This window comes from Lissotriton helveticus, chromosome 9 (genome assembly GCF_964261635.1).
Source record: "Lissotriton helveticus chromosome 9, aLisHel1.1, whole genome shotgun sequence".
Lineage (NCBI taxonomy): Eukaryota > Metazoa > Chordata > Amphibia > Caudata > Salamandridae > Lissotriton > Lissotriton helveticus.
The window spans coordinates 207772353-207793945 of NC_136070.1; positions in this window are offsets into that span (position 1 = coordinate 207772353).

The following is a 21593-nucleotide window of genomic DNA, read 5'->3' on the forward strand; positions in this document are numbered from 1 at the left end:
GGCGAGCCAGATAGGAGACTTCCGTCTGACAAGATGGAAACCTTTATAAATCAAATGAGGGAGGGACAGGCCAAACTTGAATGGGCCATGGGACAGTCGACCGAACAATGCCGAACACGACCGAGTGACCTTCACTGCCGCAATTCAACAACAGGCAGACAACCTAACCAAGCTAGCCGAAGGACAAACTCAACTGCTGGCTGTGATGGGACAAACTCGGGCTGCAGCCCCGCCAGGGGCTGTAGTTCCGCTTCAAAAGTATGTCGCCGGAGACAATCCCGTTTCATTTTTTTTTTACTTTGAGAGGGCGGCGAGGGCTAGCGCATGGCCGGGAGAACACTGGCCCTTTTACCCAGCCCCCCTTCTGTCAGGGGAAGCCCAAGCGGCTTATCAGTTAGCTAACAAAGATGGGACTGCCACATATGGCCACATAAAACAGTTTGTCCTGGATCGTATGGGAGTGGACGATGAGAGCCATAGACTGCGTTTCAGACAAGAGAGAGGGATCCCCGCCGATACTCCTAAAACTCTTTTTTTCAAACTAAAGGACACAACTGATAGGTGGCTAAAACCCACGGATTCCACAATGGATGACATTATGAACAAGATCTATCTTGAACAATTCCTCGAAGCCCTGCCATACGGAACCCAGAGATGGCTTAGGCAGCATGCAGGGTTAACCCTGGAGCAGGCCATAGACATGGCCAATTCCTATGACAGGGCTCAGTCACGCAATCTTCCCAGGGAACCGGAATGGGCCGCCAAAACCATACCACCTGCTAAAGTTGAAAAGAAGAATCCGAAACCCCTTCCAGAGCCTCCTTTTCGTGTATGCCCCAGTAAGCCCGAAACTCCTGCCCTGATGGGACCACAGTGTTATGACTGCGGAGAATGGGGGCACATAGCCTGATATTGCCGAAAGCGGAGATAAAAAGGGGAAGAGCCGATGGAAGTAGGCTACATTCCACATGCCATCATGTATGCCCAAGAGACAGGACCCACGTTCTACGTAAGTGTGATCCTAAACAAACACCAAACACGAGCTTTATTAGACTCTGGTTGTCGCCATTCTGATGTCAGGCGAAACTTTGTCCCTGACTCATGTATCTTGATGGGATGCACCGTTGGGATCAAATGTGTACATGGGGATGGTAAGAACTACCCCTTAGCCAGAATAACGGTCACAACCGAAACAGGTAGAGAGCTACACTGTCAAGTAGGGGTCCTCCTAGATTTACTTGAACCCCTAATCATAGGTACAGACAACTTATGTTTCTCCACCTTTATGTCAGAAGCTCTTCAGAAAATTAGCACGACTAGCACTTCTGTACCTGGTCTCCTAGTCTCCGAACCCTGGGCCAGTGATTCCCATTTTCCGACGACCCAATTGAATGATGCCTCTCTAGCTCAGGCATGGCAGAATGCCCAAGAAAACAAAAAACGGGGCAACAATACTTAGCCCTGTTTTGCTGAACAAAAGGGGCTTCTGTATAGATTAGGGACCGACAAAGCCCAACCGCAGTTGATAGTACCAACCGATTTCCGCAAACAGGTCATGTTTTATGCACACACACATCTGTTAGCAGGGCATTACGGGGCAGAGAAAACCACAGAATCTATCACCCAACATTTCTTTTGGCCCGGTGTGTATGCTCAGGTAAAACGTTTTTGTCAAGAGTGCCATATCTGTCAAAAACGGAATACTTATGTACCTCCAAAAGTACCCTTAGTGCCCCTGCCTATCATTGGGAAGCCATTCGACCGTGTCGGGGTAGACATTGTGGGTCCCCTTCCCAAATCAACAAAAGGGTTCCAATATGTCATGGTTGTAGTAGACTTTGCCACCCGTTATCCGGAGGCGTTTCCCCTAAAAGCTGCGACATCAGCTGCGATAGCTCAGCATCTGGTAGAACTTTATTCATGAATGGGATTCCCCAGAGAACTAATAACTGAACAAGGTACCCCATTCGTCTCCCGCATGATGAAACAAGTGTGTAAGCTTCTGCACATCAAACACCTTCGCACCTCAGTTTACCACCCACAAACCGACGGGTTGGTGGAGCGTTACAATGGCCTCATTAAAGTAACTTTAAAGAAGCTTTTGACTGGGGACTGGAAACGATGGGACCAGCTGATTCCTCTGGTTCTGTTTGTTCTACACAGCCAGATACAGAGCAGCCTGGGGGTCTCCCCGTTTGAGCTCCTTTTTGGCAGGAAACCCCACACCCTTTTTGAAATCACTAGGGATAGCTGGGAAAGGGAGGGAGCTCAGGACGCACAGGAACTGCTACATTATACCAATCAACTCAAAACCAGATTACATAAACTGAGAACTCTCTCCTATGAGACCCTGGAGAAGGCACAGAACAAACAAAAATCCTTTTACGACAAAGGAAAAAAATTGAGAAAATTGGCAGTAGGCGATTGGGCCCTCGTTTTATTACCTACTTCAACTCACAAACTCCGAAAGGAATGGCAAGGGCCCTATCCTGTTCAAAGAAAAATTGGAAAAACGACCTATGTGTTACAGCTCTCCCATACCAGAACACAGATATACCATATCAATATCCTGAAGAAATGGCTGGGACCACCACCCCGTTCCCCCCAATCGGTGGCCATTCTTACCCCGGTCCTTCATACTGTGGACCAAACCGTTATGAACCCTGACCTTTCCAAAACATTGAAATGGAAGTACTAGCCGTTCTTATGAAACACGACACAGTATTCTCAGACCAGCCTGGTAGAACCTCCCTGGCGGTACACTCCATTCCCACTCCCGAAGGCGTAACAGTAAAGCAAAAGCCATATTGGGTCCCTGAAGCCCACCGCCTGCTATTGAAAAAGGAGGTAGAAAAGATGTTAGAGTCACGGATCATAGTACCCCCAAAAGCAACTAGTCCTCCCCTGTAGTACTAGTGCCAAAACCAGGTGGTAGCCCAATGTTTTGTATAGTCTTCCGGGCCGTCAATAGAGTCTCAAAGCAAGATGGGTACCCTTTGCTGAAGGTGGATGAACTATTCGAACGCCTTGGTGAGGCTCAATATATAACAACCATTGACCTCACCAAGGGATACTGGCAAGTCCCCCTTCAACCACAAGATCAGGAGAAAATGGCTTTTTCGACACCCGATGGCCTTTTCCATTTTACTGTTCTTCCTTTCGGACTGCACGGTGCTCCAGCGACCTTTCAGCATCTCATGGACACCCTCCTAGCCCCCCATCACCAGTACGCTTCGGCCTATTTGGATGACATAGTCGTCTTCAGCCCTACATGGGATACCCACCTTCACCACATGGGACAGATACTAGGAGCCTTACAAGACGCTGGCTTGCACATTAACGCAAAAAAATCCAGAATGGCGTTTACACAAGTCAAATACTTGGGGTACATCTTGGGGAAAGGACACATATTTCCACAACAAGAGAAAGTGAGAGCAATCCAGTCCCTATCCTTCCCAACCACTAGAAGGGATTTAAGGGCGTTCCTTGGGTTGGTTGGGTACTACCGCCGTTTTATACCCCACTTTGCTACAGTATCTGCTCCACTTACTGACCTTCTCAAGAAAACTGCGACCTCCTCACACTTGAAACATCCGTCTCCCCAGGCTTGTTCTGCCTTTAAACACTTAAAAAAATATTGACCTCTGCCCCAGTTTTAATGACTCCAAATTTTGAGAAACCATTCTTCATACAGACAGATGCCTCAGGAGTGGGGGTGGGTGCTGTATTGTCCCAACTGGATGAAGAGAACAGGGAGAGACCCATTCTTTACCTAAGTCGCAAACTCTTCCCTAAGGAGACCACCTATCCCACAATCGAAAAAGATTGTCTTGCAGTCAAATGGAGTATTGACAAACTCCGTTATTATCTTGAAGGCCGTCACTCCACACTTTTTACAGACCATGCCCCTTTGGCTTGGTTACAACGGAACAAGAGTCGGAATGACCGCATACTACGCTGGTTCCTCTCACTCCAGCCTTATGACTTTGAAGTTTGACATAGGAAAGGGGTGGAACAGACAAACGCTGATTATCTCTCTCGCTATCCTCTTTCCCCCGAGCGGGGAAAGCTAGGAGGGGTGATTTGTCATGGGGTCACACGGTCATACGAAGTATCCCCCGAGAGTGACATTACGTCTCCTTCACAGGATTGGAGCGGGCCTTTACAGAAGACGTAGACATTACAGAGCCGAGACACACCCCCGTGACGACAGCGCTCGTCGGCCTATCCCGACCAACTACGACAGAGAAAAGGGCAGACGCGGAAGAACCACCAAGGGAAGCCGGGAGCAGAGACGGAGAGAGACGAAGAGCAAGCAGTCAGGACTGGGAAATCAAGGATCACCCGGAGCGATTTCCAAGCAGCGGAAAAGATCCGGAGGAATCATCGGAAGGAGAGCCAGGAGGCCAATGACAAAATGCTTCGCCCAGCCACGCTCATGGAGATGCGTGGCTAAACCAGGTACGGAGAAGACTTCGGGGACTTTTCTAACATAAGGGTGGGAACGGGTAACTGCAAGTGGACGGTCTATAGTGTTGCGGAATCCTCTGCCTTGTTTTTTCTTTGAAATCACATCACGGCTTATGGTACATGGATTACTGCCTCTCACGAATGTTTTGTTGTTTACACTGGTGGTGGCTGTTTTCACAAGCGTTACCTGCACTCCCTTCCCCATATCATTTGGTAGTATTCGGAGCGGTTGTCTGAATACTACGTATCCTCTTTTCTTTCTGGGGCACGTCCGGTGACGAGAGCCAAGGAATCAGGAGGACCGAGAAGAGCCGAAGGACGGCAGGAACTATTTAGCCCAACTTCTCAACGATGGACTCCGTTTCCAATCCTGTCACCATCTTTTTGTATCCACAAATAAAAACCCCTTGCGTACAATCAATTTGTTTGTTGGCTCCTTCCCTCCTTGTTAGCCCAGTCGGGTTACACTTACCAAAAGGTTATTTTAACTTACTTGACCGTGATGTCACACAAACAAAGTTCTAAAATTCAATGGCATATGCAGCAGGAATTGCGGATAAAGAGAGTGATCTTTTCACCTCGAAAAACAGGAGATGGAAAAAGCACTAGGAAGGGCCTTCTGGTCAGGCAGAGAAAGTTGGAGTTTCTGTGGTACTTCCTTCCTGCTTAAAAAAATAATGTAAAAAAAAGTGCTCTTTATGGTAAAAATAACTTACCTGAACCATCAGTTCAGGTAGAATGTTCCCTTAAAAAAGTATTTTCGAGTTGATTTAGCTGCTTCATGCGTCGAAAATCTACTAGAGCAGCAGGCCCTACTGCTCACAATAAAATGGTGCTGGAAGTCTCCCTGGTTATCCAAAATCATGCTATGGTAGGCAATTCTCGCTTGCAAGTGTGTTTGAGGGAGCCTCCCTTTGTTCCTATGAACATTTAGCTGCTTGAATCGGAAAATAATTCAGCCACTCGCTGATTGGCGGAATTTGGCAGGATCTTCTACACGTACCTAGTCCAAAACCTTCTATGATTACTGCTTACATTGAATAGTAACTACATTTTTCATACTCAGTTGAGAACTATTGTGTACGTCATATGTGTTAGAGTGGGTAAATTAGCGAACCCATGCAATGGCAGCTTGTGGTAAAGGAAGTTTGCTTAGTACAATTATGCCTACATCTTTTAGATCATCTCTCTGGGCAGCTCACATAGTGCAAATGACTTTCATTTTGATACAGCTTTCCAACTGTCATATTTAAAATAAAATATTGTTTTTCAGAGGCAAAAGTAGATCATCCTAACACATTTGTACTCATAGAGTCAATGAATGGGGCACTTACTCAAGAATAAATCCGAGATCAATTAAACAAATATTATCATTTATGCCCATTATGACCAAGAACTTCAATCAAGAGTATGTTCTTTATGAATTATGGTTTTTAAGAGTTTTGGAAAATATATCACTTTTGTGTGCAATTATGCACCATTGAAGTCAATGGGGAAAAGCAGAAAAATGCATATAAAATCAGGAAATGCTTTCACAAAATTCACCTGCCTGTGTTAGGTCGATAGAAGAGAACAGGTTAAAAGTTTCAGCAGCAGAAGATCAAGAGTGCCCGGATTTGGCTGAGAGCAGGGCTCTGAAGGTGTTGGTAGCTGGTGCACTACGACAAATGGGGCCACCTGGGAAGACACTGCACAGGGGGTCTTACAGGTATTTCCGATGGTCCTACCGGAAGGAGAAAGTGGCAAGGGTTGCAGGACTAAGAGAGCAAAGCTGGTTTGTTCTTACTGGGGCATATGGGGCCGAGTGCAGAGAGGATGGGTCAGCCAGGCGTAGTGCATCGAGAAGTTCTTTTGGTCAGGAGCAGGAAACTTGGAGAGGTGATTTTGGGACAGCTGGGCCACTCAGGACATGAGCCTCAGGGTTCTCAACATCCATAAATAGTTGTTTGCTTATGGAATTATCAGAGTCCGAAATAGACTCTTCTCTCTGTTTGCTGCAGGGGGTCTGGTACCAAGGTGTATTTGTACGGTGCAGCTCCGATAGGTGCTGGTGTCTCCAAATTTGGTGGGGAGACTGATCTGACCCTCTGGAGCTGTTGTGCTTCTTTTGATGCAGGTGCTGCATCAAATTTGTCAGGAAGCAGTATGTTGAAAAACCATACTCAGCAGGATCGGTTCCTGTGGTGTGCCAGTGAATTTTATCTTCACTCCAAGGGAGGTTCCTGGCAATATTTTTAAGGCTGGAGGAATACCGGGGTTCTTGGAGACACAGCAAACCATGACTGCAGAATCCCAGAGGCTGCAGGCATGGTTTGGCATCAATTTCATCTACAGCAGGGCTTCAGTTCTTGGACAGCGGGTCTTTGTTGTCCTTTTCGCCTTCTTGTCTGTTGAATCTAAGTTTTCAGGTCTATGGATGCCACCTAAATACAACATTTTGGGGTGACTGGTAGTAGCCAAAGTGCTAGGGTATCCACAACCTCTAAGTGACCATTTCCTGTGGGAAAGGGCACTACGTAGCCCTGATAGGTTTTTTTTCCACCATTTCAAGATAGTGGATTTTCAGGAGAGGGGTACTCATCGCCTGACACAACTGAGGAGTGGTGCTGGCTGATTGTGGACCCTCCTCCTCTTCTAACTAATTTCTCTACCTGGCTTCCTGCCAAATGGGGAGCAGGACAGGGGGATTGGCATCCCCCACTATCTGGGGAAGCCTGGGCTGAAATTCATAGGTGGTAAACGCCTTTGAAGATTCCCACTCTTGAAGACCATTCCCGCCTAGATGAGGTGCGAAGCACCTCTGTCCAGAACAGGCTTTGCCCTGGCCTCTGAGAGCATGGGCTCTCTCCCCATAAGGTCAGAAACATGTCTGGTGGTGGCAGGCTGGCTATAACTAATCAGATACCATAACAGTGCCTAAAAGGTTTTCAGGGGACTCTATAAAGGGCCTCCTATGTGAATGTATTAATACATCCAACACTGGCATCAGTGAGGATTTATTAAGACAAGATGTTTAGTGTTAAACATCTTAGGGTACAGTGAAGCCATCACACAGCTACAAAACCTGTAATCACAATTTTCCATCCCAAATACTCTTTATGTCTTCCATGTGCACTTACAATATCCAAGAATGGCTCAGCTATTGTAGTTTCATATCTGTCCATGCAGATATGTCTACACATGGGATACAGTGCACCTTGCCTTAGGGCTGTAAGGCTTGCAGTAGGGATGACTTACCTATATCTCATGCAGTGTATGAGTTGCATGGCACACAGGGCTGTGCCAAAGACATGGTCAAGTACTGGTGGTGCCTCAGAAAAGGTATGCACTACAAAAGTGAATGTATCAAATATGTTAAAAAAAACCTGTTCACATTCATGACTATACAAAAAGCATTGAATTTTTACTACATTTTTAAACTTGTATAGTACTATGCTCATACAATGAAATACTCCTATCACCTGATAGGGTAATACAATCATATAAACAAAAAATATCTATTCAGAATAAATCATGCTTCAATCTACAATATAGCCTCCAGCTATTTTCACCCAGGACCCTAAATTCAGAACGAGCTTCAGCCATTTATCCACCACCTGCTCACACCATTGGATGGTGTTGGGCATTGACACTGCAATTGAACACAGCCTCAAAGAACTGGAGGAAATCAAGGAAATTGAACAACTAATCCTAGCCGATTCTACCATTCCTGATGCCAAGATTCTCTTAGAGAAAGTAAATAACACCATCGCCACATTTAGTAATTTTGAACAAAACAAAAAAGCAACCAAAATCCAAACGGATATAAAATTCAACAAAGTTGAAAACCCCTACCCCTACCTCAATGAAGAGTTCTACAACACTCCATACATCCCCCCGAGAACCAAGAATTGGGGTAGATACAGGAATAATCAACGCATTGCCTTCTCGGACTCTTCAAATACTTCGGCGGAAGAGTCGGACCCAGGAGAGGGCTCAAGCTCAACCAGACAGACCAAAAGACCACCACTCCTCCTGCCTCAACATTTTTTAGATCGGGGCCGCGGACGCCGCCAAGCTCCAGCACGTCAACCCAGGACTCGTCAGTACCAACCTCAACTGCCAGGAGAAAGACGGACACGCAATCGCTATTACCAATGGGGTCCTCCACAGTAATTACCCTACAAGCAGGGCCCACTACACCTAGAGACGTCCCATCTACCACCAACACAGAGGAAAGTATACCTATCATCAACTTATCTAATCATACCATGACTAACGAAGAAACTCGTATCCTATCCCTAGGTTTGAGTTTCGTCCCCACTGAACGAACCAACTACCTGGTATTACGGTCAAGCCTCCTCCAGTTCTTTCGAAGAATAAGATTACGACAATTCTTCATTGATGAACCTGAACTAGACGAATCCATGATCCCACGCTTCCATCCGCCCTCGTCATTCAATCCACCTTCAGCTACAATGCCCCCTGAGATTCTGGCATTTGTTAGACTTGTACTCCGAGACATCGCTGAACTACAATCACAGCCTCAATTTGTACCCTACAACATTCCCCTTTCTGAAACACAGGCTATATTGTACTTAAAAGAAAACAAAAATATCGTCATCAAGCCTGCGGACAAAGGCGGCGGCATTGTCATGATGCAAGCTGATAAGTATGACTGTGAAATTAAACGACAACTAGACAATGCCGAGCACTATTGTCCCCTCACAAAAGATCTAGTTCAGGAGATTAGAAGCAAGATACACGCTGTGACCGAAGAAGCCAAATTGAGGGATATAATTACACACAAAGAATTCCTCTTCCTCAATAACTCTCATCCCAGGACGCCAGTTCTGTATGTCCTGCCCAAAATCCACAAAAACTGCCATAATCCTCCTGGACGTCCGATTGTTTCTGGATGTTGGTCCATCTTAGAACCCATCGGAAAATATATTGACGCCATCTTGAAAGAATTTGTCCCCATCACCGACACCTTTATCAGAGACACTACCGATCTCATAAACACTATCGAGGACTTCGACTACGACATTGAACAAAACCTTATGGCTGGACTAGACATAGAGTCGTTATATACGAACATTCCCCACATGAAAGGACTGCAAGTAATTCAAGCCCTTCTTGAGACTAGACCCCGGCCCAACAAGATTCCCACACAATTCATCATGGACCTACTGCGCATCGCACTTCAGAATAATTACTTCCTCTACAGAGACACGTTCTGCCTACAGATCAAGGGAGTCTCAATGGGAGCTTGCTTTGCACCCAACTTTGCTATACTTTACGTACACCACATGGAAAAGACTCTGATTCTACATCCCACCAATCCCTGTAAGGACAACATAATGCTCTGGCGTCGTTATATAGATGATATCCTGTTGCTTTAGAATGGTTCTGAAGCCGACCTCATGTCTTCCATTGACTGGCTGAATCGATCCCAGGAACATCTCCGTTTCACTTGTGAATGCAAACACAATGACCTACCCTTTCTAGATGTCACTATTCATGCAGAGGAAGGTAAACTTGGCATCCGGTTGTTCTGCAAACTTACAGAGAGAAACACGTTTTTGCAATACAACAGCTACCACCCCAGAGGACTAAGAGATGGCCTGCCTTTCGGGCAATTTCTTTGCATCAGAAGAAACTGCAAGTGGCGTCGTGATTATTTTCGAGAGGCAGATATCTTAACAAAGAAACTCATCGCCAGAGTCTACCCGAGACGGCTGGTGTCTAGAGCCCGAAAAAGAGCGTGGTACTGCCACAGGGAACACTTACTCACTGGAAAACCCAAAAAACCTTTGAGAAGAATTCCGTTTGTCTCAAAATTCAACCCCAGCAGCAACACAGTGGCAACGATAATAAAGAAGAATTGGTCGATCCTCCATCCCTTTGCCCCCTTTAAGGAGGAACCTCTCTTTTCTTATCAACGTGGACATAATCTTTCTAGCCACTTGGTACATGCAATCACCTGGCCTGAAAAAACACCAGACCGCCACACCATCACAGCAGCGTGGGGCCTACCTCCAATTTGGGCCACTACAAATGCCAGAACTGTTCAGTATGCGAACTGACCACCAATACTAAAGTCTTCAAATACAAGGACAGAACACACACCTTAAAAAACCACACCAATTGCAGATCCAGCAATGTGATCTATGCTATTGAATGTCCATGCGGATTAATCTACATCGGCCAGACCACCCAGAGTGTCAAAAACAGAATCATCCAACATAAAAGCCGGATCAATTGCAAAGTAACTACATCCCCTCTAGTGTCCCATTACCTCGAAAAAAATCACAAGGACACAGATATCATTTGGCAGGTTATTGAACAAATGACACTGCCCACCAGAGGTGGAGATATCAGATCCCTTCTAAACAGAAATGAATGCAAGTGGATGACACTGTGTGATTCTGTCCATAATGGATTAAACACCCTTGATGAATGGAGCGGTACCATCATCATATGAACTGCACATGCTGACCGCACCTTCCACATCGCCTGGGTCCGTTTCTTTCCCTCCTTTTTCCCTTTTTCCTGCCTTTCTCCGCCTTTCTCCTTCTACCCCCCCCTTCTTTCCCCCCCTTCCCTTCCCTACTCATTAATGCTGATACTGTTCCCTGTTGTAATTACTTATACCAACGTATCCACATGCCTACTTGTTATGGATAGTTTTACGTTTTACCATGAACATATTATGGTGATGTTTACGGTTGAAAATTGATTCCTGAATTTGCATCCTTGTGTACTCTGACGATCGACTATTCCCACTTTGTAATTTGACGCTCAAGGGGCACAGGTTTTCCACATTGCTTGAGCTTGCCGTCAGCCGCGCTGACTTCTGATCCATCCCCTAGCCACACGAACATTCCTTAGCAACGAGACCCGCCCTCCCTGGTTCCCGCCCTATCTCACGAACCTATCCCCACTGAGCTTACGAACGCGCGCTGACACGCGTCACCACTAGCCTCCCATCGCCCAATCTCTACTTAGCTTTGTCCCAAATCCCCTTGGTTGCCCTAGCAACACCCCGACAGCTTCCCATTCTTGCCGGATTTCTCGAGGAAGGTACGTCTCACGATCCCTCGCCGCCCATTAACTCTGGCCCCCCTTTGCATTGCCCTGCTCTGATCCCTCTCCCTTTCCTGCAGATTAATTCGCCTCATCGCGCCGATCACTCCTGGATCGGAACGCTTTCCCTACGGACCACGCGGGCTTGAGTGCCTCTCTACAGTGGATGTTCAATTAATTGTCTCCACGTCCGTATGGGTAAGTTGATCACGCCTGCACGGTATTATATGCTTTGCCAGCCCCACCCGTACCCTCTGCTAATGTGGATTGTCTCTTGGTCCATAGATCCCCATTCCACGGAGCGCCCATCCACTCCCCCAACTTGCCGGATGCCCACACGGGCACCCGATTCCTGTGCAGCTAATTGGATTTCCCCCATTACCTCAGCTTGATGTCCGCGGCCATCCAGCTGCGCCCCACGGTGAGTACTCCACCGCTGTCTTACTTCCATCCCCACCTCAGTCTCCACCCCTCGTCCCCCACACGCCCCCCCACCCCCTCGCCATCATGTATACATTCTGAACCCCCGTTTCTCCCCTTACAGCACTGCCACCAACCCTCCTTGTCCTGAAGATGATCCTAATTCCTATGGATCGAAACACCGTCGACTCATCAGCCAGACCATAGGCGCCCCTTACATAGTGGTTATCCCAAGAATACCAGAAAAGGAAAATAACTCTGCTGAATGATATGGAAGCCACTCTGTTTTGTTTTTATTCACTGTAAATATATATGCACCTACACCTTGCGCCGCTCACGCTGACCACTTTGTCACTTGTGTCGCCGTAGTGTCTCTCACTTTGTCACTCGCGCACCTTGTACAACTTTGGGTTGTTATCCTTGAATTACAACTTGCAGTGCTTGTTGATTCCATTAAAATGTTCAATGATGCTTTAAGCATCCCCTTTAAATCAAATAGAGCCTCCTTGTTTCTCCTTGGATAATGTTTTCATATCCTGATTATTTGTCTCCAATTATTACCGGTTGGGATATTATTATATTTACATACATCAATCTACAGTTAACGGTCTATTGTGCTGAGGGCCCAATGCATTACGGGATGAAAGTCCCCTGTGGGTCCAACCTGAAAAAGAAAAAAACAATGGTGCAGTTATGGAAATAACACAGCTAAAATGGTATAGACGAATCAGCCATAATTGTATAATGCTTTAAAACCAATAAACAAACCAAACAACGATAGTAGTGTGCTAGTATAGCACGTAGTAGACAGTGAGGTGAATAGATACTTAGTCAACTGATGGAAAAAATGTGTCCAAAGCGTAATTGCGTGGAAACAAGTGTGTAGACCCAATATTCAAATAGAATGATGTGCCAACTGTATGGAAATTTCAAAATATCACCAACTACTCCTTCAGAAAGGCTACAAGCCAAGCCCCTTGCGCTGCCAGTATGTCACCTTTTGTGATGCACTGGCAGCACATTTCACTGCCTCATATTAACAAGGACAGGAAAAGCCACCCTGCGTGGCTTTTCCTGCTCTTGTAAATATGGCCCCTTTACACGCAGTACTTTGCGTGAAAGGGGGGTTTCATGGGTGTTGCTGTGGCTGTTCCCACGTAACACCCATGGAACCAGACACATTTCCAGATTTAGGAGGATTTGTAAAACTGGAAATGCGTCAGTATTGTGTCTCCTCGTTTTTTCCTCTTTAAATGCATGCTGCATTCTACAGTACGCATTGATAGAGAAAAAGGCCTGTAGTGATAGCTTTAGTGCAGGAAGGTGCCACTTCCTGCACAAAAACAATCTCCCCATGATGCAAGCATCCTTGAACCATGGTGCAAGGGTGCCTGCGCCAGTGCAGGGGAGAGCACAGGAATGCGACATATTTACAATATGTCGCATTCCTGTGCTCTGAAAGTGCCACAGCGTGGTGCAGCCAATGGGCTTGCTGTGCCATGCTGCGGCACCTTCTTGTAAATCTGCCCCTAAATACTTACTGGTATTAACAAATATCCAGAACCACTGTTATCAAAGACCAGCTAGAATCTAGGAAAAATTAACAAAAACATGAAATCCCCCTCGTTCTATTGCAAGGTAAGACATGACGCCACTCTAAATGTTTCTGAGGTTTGGACATATCTGCAGATGTAAAACATGCCGAAAGACACCATCTGCAGCTCATCCAGTCAAACCTTGTAACAGTTCGAATTACCGAAAACTCAAGCAGCAACCCTGCTGCGAGATAACAGACACAGATGCTATCACTTTCCTTTCTAGTGTGAACTTAGAAAAAGCTCACACCCTCAAGTAGACATACCTGTGAACAAATGAACTTGTCTTCCCAAAAGGAAAGATCATAATGTATCGGAAAGCCTACGACTGCCGCTGATCGCCTGTATCGCAGTCCCGTGAACATGGGAGCGGCTCCATCAACAAAAAACAAAGTAGGACAACTTGTAAATGATAAGTGCTAAGCCACGAAAAATGGAACGTGCCATGTTGTAACGTATAAGGGGGACTGCAATGAGACGTCCACTCACTCAAAAAAATACATGGTCCCACTGTCAACAATCAGAAAAGGTGCTAAAAGTGAGGAACCGCACACATTTCAAATCAAATTCTAAATGGAGTTGTGAAGAGTGAATGTTGCTGCTCAGGAGCCCCATGATTGATAGGATTTCAGCAGACTTAATCTTAGTTAAACCAGGTTGTAGCTTCTCCCCATAGCTTTGGGATCCATACGTTATTGCATACATTTAGCTCTGATTATCTCTAAAATCGAGGTGCCAAATGGGCTATGCAGTTTGGAATTCAGGTTCCTAAGATTTATTTGCAGGTGTCTTGCACGGTCACTCATTGTGGCTAGATGGACATTGTAACTGAGTTTCTCATATTGCCAAACACCCGGGTATTGTTAGGCTTTACACTGATGCACCCTTTCTCCATCTGTTTTGCAAGTAAATCTGCACTTTTTTCCATATTGTACAATTTTAACTTTGGATTTATTGTAAAATCATTGTTAACATTATACCATTAAGACAACTCAGGGCTCTTTCAAGACCAATTGGATAACGGTCCAGTAGCACAGTATCATCTGCATATTGTAATGCAGGAGTGTGGTGGACAGAACCTAGTTTTCAGGGGAATTTTTTTTCTTTATGTAGAGTTGGAACCATGTCTGTTGTATAGAGATTAAATAATAGGGGGGTGAGAACAAACTCCTGTTTCAGCTCCTGGCTTGTATAAACTTTTTTTGTAACTCTTCTGCTCGACTCTCACCTATGTATCTGCGTAAACAACATTGTAGGAATCCCCATGATGATAGCTTTATTCATAAAGTAGCTCTGTTCACCCTAACAAAAAACACACTTTAGTCCAGATAGTAGGGTACAGTGTGGAACCTTTCTATCAATAGGTTTATGGCTAAAATGTTATCCAGTGTCTCTGAACCTCTCCTGAAACCTGTCTGCTGCATACACAGTGTTTGTTTTGTCATGACCCAATCCTTATATTCAAAAAGGAGAATGTTAGCAAATAATTTAGCATCACTATTGACTGGGGTGTGAGCTCTGTCAAGCAGTAACCACAATTATAGTAAGGGTAAGGCACCGGCAGACCCCAAATTAACATATGCTCACCCTCTGGTAGTTTGGCAGAGAGCAGTCAGGCTTTACTTGAAGGCAATGTGCTAAGTATTTGTGAAACACTTCAAACAGCAAAACAAGACCAAAGCGATAAGTACCAATCAGGGAAACCAGATATATGGAATTTCAAAGTTTTTAGATAAATAGTGCCAAAAAGCACAAATCACCACAAGGGATATCTGGTCACATGAGATGGGGAAAAAGTCATAAGTTCTGGCCGACCACGGTGGAGAGTGAGCTGACTACAGGGCTCAGCTAAGGCCCACTGAACAAAGTACCTTAAATCCTGGTTGCAGCGCGTTGTTGTGATCCGAGGCAAAGAAGTGCCTTGCAGTCGAAGCGATGTGTCGATCCTGAGATGTGACAATTCTGTGTTGTTAGGTCCTATCGCATCGTGGTCGAGGATTACATCGATGGGGCTTGCGATAAAAAAGTCCGGACATTGAGGAAGCAGAATACAGCTAAAATGCATCAGTTCTGAAGAGTTGAGACGTATCGATGCAGAGACTGGCCTCCGTGTTGAGCGTCTGTCTGCAAGAGATGTGAGGACCTGAGTTTGAGATGTGTCATGCAATCGGCTATGCGTTGGTTTCAAAGACTGTGAGGGCTGTCCGGGCCTTCTTTACCAGGCCCAATCTATGCAGCAGCAATACGTTTGTTCTGCATGAGGATGTGCCTCTCAGCCAAGGAGATGCGTCCGTTTGGCTCAAGGATGCGCCATTTGGCAGGGAAGATGCATCAGTTCCTCTGGTAAGCATCTTAGACCCACTTGCAAGGGTCCAGGACTAAGGTGGCACCATTTGTCAGGATAGACTCACAGATGGCAGTGTCCAGGTGCAGATACAAGGTTGTTGGACGCCTGCTATGCCCCTGAGGCTTCAGATCTGAAGGCCAGCCAACTAGCCCTCTGAGTCACTCTGGGTTCTGTTCTCAAGAGATAGAGGTCCAGTATTTCTTGCCCAGGGAAGCGGATAGCAGGCAGCAGGTCAGCACAGCAAAGTAAGAGTTCAGCAGAGTAGCAGTCCAACAACATGGCTGTTCTTTCAGCAGCACAACAGTTGGCAGAGTATCCACAGGTCTGGAAGTTAACTGACGTGGTAGTGTCTGAGGTTCAATACTTTTACCATGTGGTGCCTTTGAAGTGAACAGAGGCTCCTCCACTTCCTGTCCTGGCTCCAAACTCACTACAGGAGAGTATGCATTCCTTTGTGAATGGACAGGACGCAGCCTTTTCAGGAGTAAGTGAGGTTTTGTTCAGCTCCTCCCTCCCATCTTGTCAGGATTGCCCATCAAGTCACACCTAAGCTCCCATTGTGTGTGGCAGTCTAGGTGGAATACACAAAGCCCAACTACCAACTACACCCAGACATGTGATCAGAGACAGGTTGCAGGCACCTAATGGCTATGGCAAGAAAATACCCACTTTCTGAAAGTGCCATTTTTAAAATTGGAGTTTAAAATCCAACATCACCCTGTAGGAAATTGTGTAGCTCTTGTGGTCTGCTTAATTTGTTGATCCCAGCGATATTCCATGATATTAGATTCACATTATTATTAGTATGTTGACCATTTTACACTACTCCATGATTGATTCTGAAGCAACTTTTGTACGTTGACATGTTTTTCTGGAACACTTGATGGAAAGTCATTTAAGTTCCTTCTGCTTCTTGTTTGTTGATTTTTTTCTAAACTTTTCTTATTTTTCCTTATAATACCATTAGGATTGGCTCAATTATACCAATTGAACTAGAAGTTGAGACCTGCTAGAATGTCTAAGCACTCACATAACTTATTGTCTTTTTCCCACTTGAAGCATACACGGCTATCATTATTCTCAGATGAGGCCTCCTTGATCAAGTAATGTTGATTACTGTTGGCCCAACGACAGGGGTTTTGACTACCTTCCATATGAGTGAATCTGCACGTATACATTTAATTTTACACTTTGTATTAAATATAGTACTTTAGTTATTTATTACTTACAAGCGTAAAGTTACCAGAAAGTATAGATCTACATCAAATTCATGTCTATTGCTGTTATCTCCTTATAATATTAGTTTTAGTATGGCAAAAAAAATACAAATTTTAAAGTTAAGAAAAATAGTAGAGCACGTTTTAAGTTACATATTAATGAAACTTAATTTAACAACAACACTAGTAATTTAACTTTAAATTAAAATGTAACTCATTTAAATATATTACATTCTGTTACTTGTTAGACAAGATTAACTAAATAACACCTAAAGTAACACGTGTGGATTTATTTATAATGTATTACGATTATTAAAGTTGATGTATATAATTAATTTAAAAAATATATTTACATTTATTTTACATTAACATATTAATAACATAATTTTAACATGGAATACAATGTTTTATTTATTTTTTTATTGGTAGTTTTTAACATTAAATTACATTTATATATCTGTTGCAAAATGTAGAAAGAAATCGTTTATTTTAGCATCATTTCCAAATGGGTTCTATTTTAAGCCTGTATCTGGATTTTTTTTATGGTGGGTGGTGCAATTACAGTGGTTGTTGCATGTGTTATACTGACTCAAGGTCTGAGCTGGAGTACATTTAGGAATGTTTTGGGGTGGTGTTTGGCCATTGTAACTATAGAAGTGCAGATTTTTTTTAAATATTTGTGTGGGTGCATCCTCTTCCTAAACCTTTCCTGAACCCTCACTTTACCCCTCCCTACTCACACCAAACAACTTCCATTTAGTCATACATATTCCCCATTTTCGAGCCACTCACCCGTCCCTCCCAGAGTCACTACAAAAAAGAAAACATAATTGTGTGGAGGTGGAGACCTTCTCAAATATGTTTGTGAAGATCATTTCCTATTACGTCAATAGTCATATTTGTAGTGCTACTAAATGTACTATAAACTGTAGTTTGTGGCTAGGCTCCTCATAAATTACATGAGTACTGAATGTAATTGTTCTACACAAAATAAAGGTGTCTATGTGAGCGAATGTCTAGTGCATCCCTTAATTATATAGCACATTCTACTGAGAAAAACTGATGGCAGATTAAGAAAAGCTTTTAGCCCAGAAAAAACTCACTTTCACTGGAAATGGCTCTGACAGTGCGGAAAACCCGGAAAAGCATGTTTCCAAGAATGCACTGACGTGACATCCTAGTTGCTTCTAAAGTACACAAAAGGACCACAATAAACCTGAATGGGAAAAAATACCAAGGGCATCCTGCGAGGTATCCACATCAGAAAATGTAAATTCATTCCACTTGTCAACGTACTAAGTGCTGCTGAAAAGAGGAACATACTTTTCAATATTAATTTTTCATACAAAGACTGTTTTCTTGGGCTCTGTAAGATGCCCATAGTGTGATTTTCCCGGGACCCATCAAGCAGAATTTGCTGGAGAATAATGTGCATAAATAACAGGATTTCGTCGTTTTCTCAATGTCCATAAATATAAAGGTAAGAATTGTATTTCACGTTGCATCATTTTCAGACTTCCACTATCTGGATCAAGAGTCGATGGGCCGGATTCACAAAGGTAAAAGGAGACGAAAGTCTAACTTTACGACTTTCGGTATTCACAAAGGACATTTATTTACTACTTCTAAATGCCCTTTGTGAATAGCAAAAGTCATTAAAGTTCAACTTTTGGTATTCACAACGGCATTTACGAGTAGTAAATGCTCTTTGTGAATACCAAATGACGTAGAGTTAGACTCTCGTCTCATTTTACCTTTGTGAAGTGGCTCTGAAAAACGAACTTGCATCTGGGTCGAACTGGCTTATAGGACAAATCCGTGCATTTTCCATACCTTGCTAAACAGTTATACAGTGCTTCCTTACAAGTTAAAAATTATCCCAATTTGCAAACATGGGCCCCTTTTTTAGCGTTTTTTTTTTAATTCACTAATGGGGATCACTTATGTTGGTACCCAGGCCTATTTTCTATCCCAGTCCGACAATGACTTACATCTGCTTCTACATTTTGTCAACTGTGCATGTGTTTCATATTCTGTGCAGCTTTCATTTGTCAGCCTTTGTCGTCCAAGAATGACCAAGTACTGAAACAAGAAGGTATATACTTCAATGAAACTGGTTTATTTCAGTCACGAATAACGCAAGCCCGGTGTTTCAATAAACTTGCAAAGGGCATATTAACAAGGACAAGCGATAATTATCGTTAAACGTGCATAGCGTGTTTTTAAAGATCGCCGCCTTCGCTGTTTTATTTCGCTGCGTTAGCGGCATATCATCAATGCTTAGCACTTAAGCAAAGTAAAACACAGGGACAAACGGCGATAATCAAGATTACCGAGGGAAATCTAGCGATGTCAGAGAAGCTTGCTAATAGGCGAATGTGGATTTAAGCTGTCCATCCACCGCCCATTGTGAAGATAGCTAAGTAAAGTTGAAAGCAGGCGTTACAATCCGGCGATAACCGCGGTTAGCGCAGCTTTTCTTATCGCTGGGGCCACATTGTAACTAGTGCAATGTTGTGTTTGCATCGTCTATCATGCAGACATTGCGAAGAACGCCCACTTTGCATGTCATTAGCGATAATTATCGCAGACATGCAGAGTGGAGTAAAACCGGCTGTGTTAGAATTAAAGGAAAATTTAGGTGGAGCGGCCAGAGAAAGATCATGAAAGTGAGCACAAGATTGTTGATGATTTGTGGGCTGAGTAGGTCAGACACTAACCAGGGTGGATTAGGAACTTTGCTAGTTGTGATATAGTCAGTGGAACATTTGCGTATGAAGAGGGATAGCTGACAGCTAAAACATGGTATTGTGTGGGGGGGCGTAGAATGGTTGAGATAAGGCAGTCACTAGTGTGGCTTGAATTTCTATATTGGTTACTTTTTAGGAAACTGTCAAGAACTCACTGACTTGTTAAATAGGTCCAGATGAAGTGACGTGAATTCCTCCTTGCCTCTCTAAGAAACTTGTGATTGAAGCCGGGGTGAACGTCTTTGTGGAGAAAAGGGGGCTCAAAAAGAAATGAGGGTCTCTATGATCATCTCCTCTGTCACAGTCATGAAATGTTGTTGGACTGCTCTGGCACGAAGATGGTCTAATGCCCAGTGATGAAGTTGTGGTGCAATTAAAAAGAACAGCTGGTTAGCACATGCAAGTTTGTCTTTCAATGCCAGGTTGCTACATCAATGTAGGAAGGTCAGATATGGTCAGTGTATGTTTATTCACTTTAGGGGAAAGGCAGTTTCAAAGATGACACTCTTTGAGTTCCCTCTCGACTCGCTCGTCTAAGCACAGTAACCACACTCTGTCTCGTAGGGCTCTTTTGTTAGCGACAATACCACAATGTCCTCATGGGCTAGTTCAATGGACTTATGTCTCAAGCTCTCAGGTATGACAATTATTGAACCTCTAAATACAACACCTTTGTTGGTCACAGACAGTTCATCCTGTACTTTCTTGAATTTTTTAAATGCAATATCGTCAGGAAGAGGTCGAACACTTCTTTTCCAGGGTTGAGCCAGAGTGATGTCTTTGAGAATATGCATGTTCTTGTCAGCATTAATGGCCTTGAATATCCATTTGATTGATATGTTAGCTGCCGTACTGGATATCACAATAAAGTTAATGTACTCCTCATCTGTCTTCAATGTCTAACTGTGACAATGTAGTGGTACTTGTGAAAAGTAATCAGCCGGGTTCTGGTCTTTATCCAACCTTTGTATAATTGCATAATCATACTCTTGCAGCCTCAGACTCTACCTCTCAAAGCAGGGGTACATCCTGCCTTTCATATTTCCAAAGAGGGTGAGCAACTCTTAGTGGTTTGTTATGATAGTGAATGGTTTTCCATACAGAAACACATGAAAATGTTTGCAGGTCCTCAAAACAGCTAGACTCTCCTTCTCCATCTGAGAATAGGCACAATCTGTGACGGACACAATCTGTGTTGGATATAAGCCACAATGTGTCTCTGAGAATTCAAATTTCCATTATGTTGAGCAAGGATTGCCCTCAGTCTCACAGGGCTCGCATCCTCTGTGATCTCAGTGCATATTTCGCGGTCAAAGGAGGCCACCCCGGTTGCATTATCAATAGCATGTTTTATTCCTTTGAAACTTTGATAAAATTCAACAGACAATTGGAACTGGACATTTTGTTTTGTCAACTCTCAATGTAGCACTTACAGGTGCAAAATTACAAATGTCCCTTGAGCAATAGCTGGCCATACCTAGAAAGGATTGCAGCATGGTGGCATCTTGCCGGGGGCAAGTAGCTGACAGTACTTTTACTTTTGCTGGGGAGTCATTCCCCCGTCAACTTGTGATATTTTCTTCAGGAATTCCTTTACTCTGTCACAAGCAAGGTTCTTTAGTTACCTAGGGCCAGATGTAGGTAGCCCAATACCGGTCGCTAACGGCCGAAATTACAGAATTTCAGCCGTTACCAACTGTTATTGGACATTTGAGATGTAGAAGGC